This window comes from Capsicum annuum, unplaced genomic scaffold, assembly GCF_002878395.1.
Source record: "Capsicum annuum cultivar UCD-10X-F1 unplaced genomic scaffold, UCD10Xv1.1 ctg81739, whole genome shotgun sequence".
Classification (NCBI taxonomy): domain Eukaryota; kingdom Viridiplantae; phylum Streptophyta; class Magnoliopsida; order Solanales; family Solanaceae; genus Capsicum; species Capsicum annuum.
This window is the reverse complement of record NW_025892482.1, coordinates 124209-131735: the sequence shown is the minus strand read 5'-3', so window position 1 is coordinate 131735 and position 7527 is coordinate 124209. Positions and strand designations below refer to the sequence as shown.

At 32.7% G+C, this 7527-nt stretch overlaps 1 long non-coding RNA gene across 1 annotated transcript; it reads right to left on the bottom strand.

Annotated features, from left to right (window-relative positions):
- Window positions 1-4356: 4356 nt before the first annotated feature.
- Window positions 4357-7238, bottom strand: LOC124895386. Its single transcript, XR_007051687.1, has 2 exons — window positions 7136-7238; window positions 4357-5123 (listed from the first exon to the last, which is right to left on the bottom strand). It is a non-coding gene; the product is annotated as an uncharacterized LOC124895386 (long non-coding RNA).
- Between the last annotated feature and the right edge of the window lie 289 nt (window positions 7239-7527).

Sequence of the window (7527 nt, the reverse complement as noted above, 5' to 3'; positions counted from 1 at the left end):
CGGAGCCGGCGGTCGGATCTGGTCGGCTCCGACGTTCAGCGACGGCGCCGGGGACCGGGCCGGTACGCTTGGGATGGAGAGGGGGTAGAGAGAGAGAGAGAGAGAGGGAGAACCGGCGACCGGAGGTCGTAGCCGGCGATCTGATCAGCGCCGGCGACCGTAGGTCGGAGCCGGCGGCCGGATCGGGTCAGCGACGGCGCCGGGAACCGGGGCCGGTAAGCTGGGGGTGGAGAGAGGGTCGGGCGAGAGAGAGAGGGGGGAGAGAGCCGTTGGAGTTTAATTAAAAAGACATAGAATAATTAAAAATAAATATTCTGAAATTTACTCATCAAATAGTAAATTCAAAAATTTATTCATATAATAGTGAATCTAATATTTTCTAAAGTAAAAATTACATGTCATGGTAAACTTGGAGTTTACAAATAAGTTCATAAGTTGACATGAGCAATTTGTCATCAAGAAATGTGCACATTGGGTATTAGACATATGTTGAAGAACTACAAGATTCTTCAAGAATTGTTTATTTATATTGCCTGTTCTCATGATTAGTTGATTGAACCAACTAATGTTGAGATTATGTCCCTTACAATTTGAAAATATAAAAGGTGAATATGGACTCATTCACTTGTCATGCGATAGATTTAAAATGCAACTATAAGATGATCACATATGCATTTACTCTTGTACGAATTTGCTTTAGTTAAGTTACAAATTAAGGTGAAAATAAATTTTAAGAGACCCAACCTCAAATAAAGAACCTATTATTGAAGAGATCACAAATTGTACCACAACTAAATTCGGTGAAAATATGAAATATTTACAAGTCATTTTTACAACAAGAGAAAAGTCTATTAAAAATGATGCCTTAATTTTAAATAAGTAAGAATGTCTCTAAAATTATTTAAGAATCAAAAATCAAATAATAATTGGACGGTATTGGGAGCATAGCCATTGACACCCACATCCCACCAGTTCTTTACGATAGAGAAGAGTTCGTTGTTCTCGCACTGATAACCAAATTGTTGTTTCATTTCGAAAAATTGATTTTTCACTGGGGAACAAATACCCATCAAATTATTTGACAATACGGTTTATTTGATAATAAACTTTCATAAAGTCGGATCCCAACAGTAAAAGGATGACTGTGTAGAAGGCTTATTTACAAATATCCATTCATACAATGTATTAATAATAAGATCAATAAACTATTTTGAAGCTCAAAATAAAGTAAGTGGTCTAAAATAAAATTTTATTTAAAGTATTTATGCATATATAAATACACACAAAAACAAACTTAAGATTATCTTTTACATACTTATAGTTTTTAAGTGTAGTATTCTTAAATGACATATATCTTTTAGTTAACATCACATAGTAATATAAAAGTAAGAATTAATTCATATTCATCACATCTTTGTAATATATTACCTTAGATATTATTGTAGAAGTTTTGTTTATTAATATGAAGATCTAAGTAATTTAATTTAAAATTCTAAAATATTCTTTTGTAAAGGGTAAATAGTTTTTCTTCTTTCTTTATTTATTTATATAAATCTGAAAACTTTTTTCTTTTGTCAATCTTCAGTATTATTTTAAATGAAAATAAAATCAGAAAATTCACCATTAAAAACTTTTGGGACCTCAATAATTTGAAGGTCTAAGCAAATGTTTTACTAGCTTCACCGCTAAACACTCCTGACTATCTTTAATACTTGTTTAAGGCGCGTGTTTTACACGTATGGCTCACCTAATATAACTACATATAAGAAGAACAAAATCAATCTTGTGAATATATATTTCTCCATTTTCTTTGATCTTTCGTCAATAATTTAGAGATGTGCACTAAAAGAGATTAAAATTTTAAAGAGAGTATAAATATTAGGATGACCACAAAGTCTATCAACATTGACTTCTTATTCTTGAATCGAAACTCAACTCCTTCAAGTAATGATCTATCTTGTAGTAAGATACTCACTATATTATTATATGACACGAAAAGAAAATAACTTGAATTAAGTCGGTAATAATCATAATATAAAAGAGAAAACAAAAGAAAGTGTCAAAGTAGAAAAATTAGGAGAGCAACAAATAATAAAATACTTTGTAACAATATCCTATCATCTTTCGATCTTGTCCAACATATATTTCTATACATACACAATATTATTTAATTTGCTCGAATGATAGTTTAGAAATAACCTTCATTAGTAACTTGTTTAGAGTAGATACTTTCCTAATAAATGAAAAATTTATAATGTCACATTTATTTTTCTCAAACTTAGAAACACAACATCATTGAAGGATAGTTCTGAAATAATCTTCATCAGTAAGAGCATGTATTTGTTAAAACACGGAACAGTCATTCGCAGTAAATAGATAGAAGGTACAGTATCTACGGACAATCCCATCACTCCAATCGCTATGGTCGTTGCAAAATCCAAAACAACTGTCACACCCCTTTTTTGCCAAAAAGATAAATTTTAAGGTTCGAAAGGGTTTTTATTATTAAAGTGACAAAAGATGAAAATTATTTCGAAAAGAATTCATTTTATAATTAACTCAGAGTCGCCACTTGGCATAATCGGGTGTGCCAAGTCACCTTTGAAATCCTTTTTCAAAACTGTTTTGACTCTAAAACTGATCCGCGAACAGAGATTCTAGCTAAGGAATTCTGTTGACCGAGGGAAAGGTGTTAGGCACCCCTCGATCTCGTGGTTCGAACACGGTCACTTGGTGGAGCATATCGGCTAATTTGACACTACGAATGTATAAACCACACAAAAGCACACAAAACAATCAATCAACAAACAAAACAAAACAATTCAAAATTTAATGTCCAGTCCAATTATACAGTTCAAAATAAAAAATGCAAAAAATATAAACCTACGGTAACCTAAACTATGCTCTACCCAATGCCTCAGGCCTTGATCACGAACATCCTTCGCATACAAAATCCTTCGGGGCATTCCTCGGTGAGTGAATACAAATGACCTCGGGGCATCCCCCGGCTAAATGAATACACTTTTCAAATACGGTAAACGAAACATACAACAAATATTCCAAACATTCCAACAAACCATCAATTCTAAGTTTGCTTACTCGGGACTACTGCTTGCCTACCTTCTCAATGACATATCACGTTTAAAACAATATCATGCTTATTCTGAATTAAATAACAATAAACCATAATTAATCTAAACTCACCCTTTTTGTCAATTTCTCAATTCCATCCCCAAACAATCAATTTTACTTTTCAAACAAGATATCACTTCAACGTACAAATCATGATCAAGAAAACCAGCCGCAAATCAAAACAACATGCATTCATCACCAACAAGGGTCAAACAACACACGAGATTTCATTCAATGCACCGGATATCATCAACAATGAAATAAAAAGAGGTGAAAGAGTATAATTGGACCTCATTTGAAGCTTTCGAACTCAATGTTATTCGAATAAAGAGAATCCATACCCAGAAACCTCGAACCGAACCTCAAACAAATGAACTCGTCCAACTCGGAACAAGGAATCACAGAAGCAAAGAGAGCTGGACCATATTCTTACAAACCCACACAACCTCGAACTAAAAATCGTGAGAAATAATATAAATCCGGCCCAATTCCAATGGGTTTAAGTCACACCCCTTTTTCGCTCGAGACTTCGAGTCAAAGGTTTTTTCCAATTAAAGTGGAAATATTGAGTAGGGATTATTTTAATTACAGAGTTTACACTTGGAATTGAGTTATGGTGTTCCAAGTCAAATTTTTGAATCTCTAATCAAAAGGAAATGACTCTTTATTATGGTCTACGAAAACAGAAGACTGGATAAGGAATTCTGTTGACCGAGGGAAGGTGTTAGGCACCCCTCGAGTCCCGTGATTCTAGCACGATCGCTTTTATTGACTTTTCTTGACTTAAACTATTTTTTATAAATTATGTTAGGGCCTAGATTCTCTCATTTTTAATATATTAAAACTTGTCTATTATCTTAGATTAAATAAATCTGTGAAAGTTAATATTTAGAAAATATTTGTCGAGGTGTGTTATTTCATCCTTGAATTTTAGAATGTCTCAGAAAGATGCGTACGCCACATTCTTAATTGAGACGAATATTTTAAACGTGCCTAAAATTTGTCTAAATTCTTCATAATAAATTAAAGCAAAAATTCATTTAATATTTGAAAGCTTGCTTACCCAAAATGCTACCTAATCTTATCATTAAATTTTAACAAAATTTTTTTTAAATTGATTAATTAATTTAACAATAATTATAGAAATTTATTGATGACTGTGATTAAAATTACACAAAACTACACATTATATAAATATATATATCAATATACACCTGCACATTACCAAACAAAACAATTTATACGCTGTCATGTATTTTTCTTCTTGAAACACATAATTCCAAAACACCGCTGCTTCCATTTTTCCAATTTTCCATCAATACACAAAATTCATCTCTTCCAACATTTATTAATATTACTTCTAAACCTGTTAACACAATATTCACTCATACAATTCCATTACATATTTCCAATCTCACTATCATCACTTCATACTCCATTATTTGAATGATGGAAGTCGGGATTGACATCGGGTTACCGGCAGATCTGGTTAGGCAAAGGAAATTTGAATGATGGAAAAGGAGAGAGGGGGAAGGTCGGCACAGGTGGTGTTTTTCTGGCAATTTGGTTCGCCGGAACTGACCACAAGAGTCGAATTTTGGTTCAGGGAAGAGGGAGAGGGGTGCGGCGGTGGCGTGGGGCCGGTTGATTTCGCCGTTGGTTCATGGCGCGGTTGATAGCTTGCCGGCGATTTGCTGAGTAGTCAAAACCGGCCAGATCTGGATGGCCATGGCATAACAGAGGCGGGAAAAGTGAAGAAGGGAATGGTGCAACAACGGATTCCGGCGAATTGCTGTTTTCCAGTGGTGGATATGCTGTTTAGTCACCGATGAGATGGAAATTTCGACGGGTCTTCATGACGGGGGGTCGGATTCGATGAGTTGATGACGTTTTCGGCATAACCTCGCCGAAAAATCTCAAACTCTTTTCTTCTCCCCGTTTTCTCCGTTTCTCGATCTCTCGTTCTTTTTTTTTTTTACTGTACTGATATTCTGTATATGTAAGTAATATCAATTGCAGTAAAATTATTATGTAGTGAATAGAAAAATGAAAAATATGTATGATTGGTTTTTGTGTATGCAGTGTACAGTGTGAGTAAATAAATTGAAAATCAGTGAAATAGTTCATGTAGGAATTAAAGAATTATTACATAAACATTTTTATTTTTACATTGTTTTCATATGTACAGATTTATTGCATATTATCAATTTCTTTTCATGATTTACATACATAATTAAGATGGATACCAATTGAATAATCACATAAATAAACAGGAAATCACAACAAACTCATATATTGAACAATACATGAAAATCAATAAATCATCTAAACAACTTTATTTATATTTTGATTTCTAATAAAGTACAAGATTGAATAAAAACCTGTTGATGATTTAAAACAGAAATTTAAATCCTGTCATCGGAAATTCGAACGTAACTTCAACTTTCTTGTTTTCTCTCTTTCGCTTGATGTTTTTCTCTTGATGATTTTTGAATCTTTCACTCACTCTCTCTTTTTACTTTGACTATTTTTTTTTTATCCCGTGTCTGATCATAGGATGTACGTAGAATCCCAGGGAATGTGAGAGTCCTTTTAAGTAGAGGATTTTGGGGGAAACAGTTATTTTTAGGGGAAGTTATTCATTATCAGATAAAGAGGGAGAGGTATTTAAAATTCAAAAAATAAATTTCTCTTTTTTTTTAATTATTCTTATTCTTTATATAGAAAATAATAGAAATAATAATAAATAAAGATAATAATAATAAATAAAGAAATAATAAAACATTAATGATAATATAATAATAATGAATTAATTTATATTTAATAAAACATAATAACATATTATAAATAGACAATAATAAATATAATAAAATAGTATTTAAACTACTAATTTATTTATTAAAATTTATAAAAGAAAACATATATTTAAAATTTTTATATTATTTAATATTATAATAAAAATTAAAATAATATGTGATTAAATATAAAAATATAATATATTTAATATCAATAAATAAGTTAAAATTTGGGAAGGATAAAAAATCACGTGTCTACAGTTTGGATGGAATCAAAAGCAGATCGAGGTTTGTTTGATGATTTTGTGTCGTTGTAACCTCGGTAAACTTCAGATATGACCAAAACGACAAAGAGATATCAGTTGAGATGTATTCCGATGGGTTTTGAACGAATTTGTGACAGCTAGACGTGATTCCGGAAAATCTGTCGCCGGAACAGTAACCAAATGACCAAACTCGTGTTCCTCAAGATCTCACTCGCCGGAAACTGCTTCTCCATCGTTCTCTTTCTATTTCAATCGCGGATCTCTCCCTCTCTCTCAAATCTCTCTCACTCTCTCGCAGATCTCTCTCACTCTCTCTGTCCGTGTGTGTGTTTCGGTGAGGGTGAGTTTTGTCTGGTGAGATCTCGGCTGTGTGTGGATTCGTGTATTTTCAGTGATGGAACAATGGTGCTCCCGTGAAGGAGAAGGAGCAATTTTCCTGTTTTGAGAATTTTTCCTCTTTTGATTCTGGGTGTATCTGACCCTTTTTGTGCCCTCCTTCCCCATTTGTTAACAAAAATGGAATAAAATGTGAGGGTTAGGGGGTTGGGTAAGGGGTAGGATGTGGGGTGTTGTCAACTTTTAATAGGGAGGATTGTTAGTTTGTTATTAAGAGAATCTTGAGGATTAGATTGATTAGGCATTTGTTATTTTTTTGTATTTTTGTGAGGTATGATCACATGGATAAGGACACGTGGCAAGGTGAGTTAAAAATAGATAAATTCAACATTGGGAGGGACAAAATTAGATGTCTATAGTAAGATCACCAAGTAAAGATAATTTTGCTTTCATCTTTGCAACATTAATTGGTAACTCTCTTAAAGCCATCACTTTAGGACCCAAAAAGATATTAACTGCACATAAATTAAGTGTAATAATAATTAGAACAATTAATATACACAACTTATTACAAAGATAGAAGAGTGGTAAAAGTAAGTTTAGAACCTGAAATTGCAACAAAGAGAGCAATGAAGAGAAAAGCTTGTTTAAGGGAGACCATCTGAACTTGATTAATTTGGCTCAAACACAATAATTGAACAAAGTGATAGTTTCTTTGCTTAATGGAAGGTGATATTTATACTAACATTGATATAGGGGCATTATAGTCATTTGAACCATAAATTAGAACTTGTCCAAAACAAATAGTGAAATATTTCTTTGTTCAAATAATTCAAGAATTATACTCCGTCCTAGTTAGAACCCCATGTCGAAAAAATTACAAGTGGATGTTCTAATTTTTTATTTGGCTTAAGTCATCAACGACCCTTTAAAATTATCTAAAAAATTAATTTTATCAGACACTTTTTGATAATCAACAAAGTAAAATGTGTGTAATA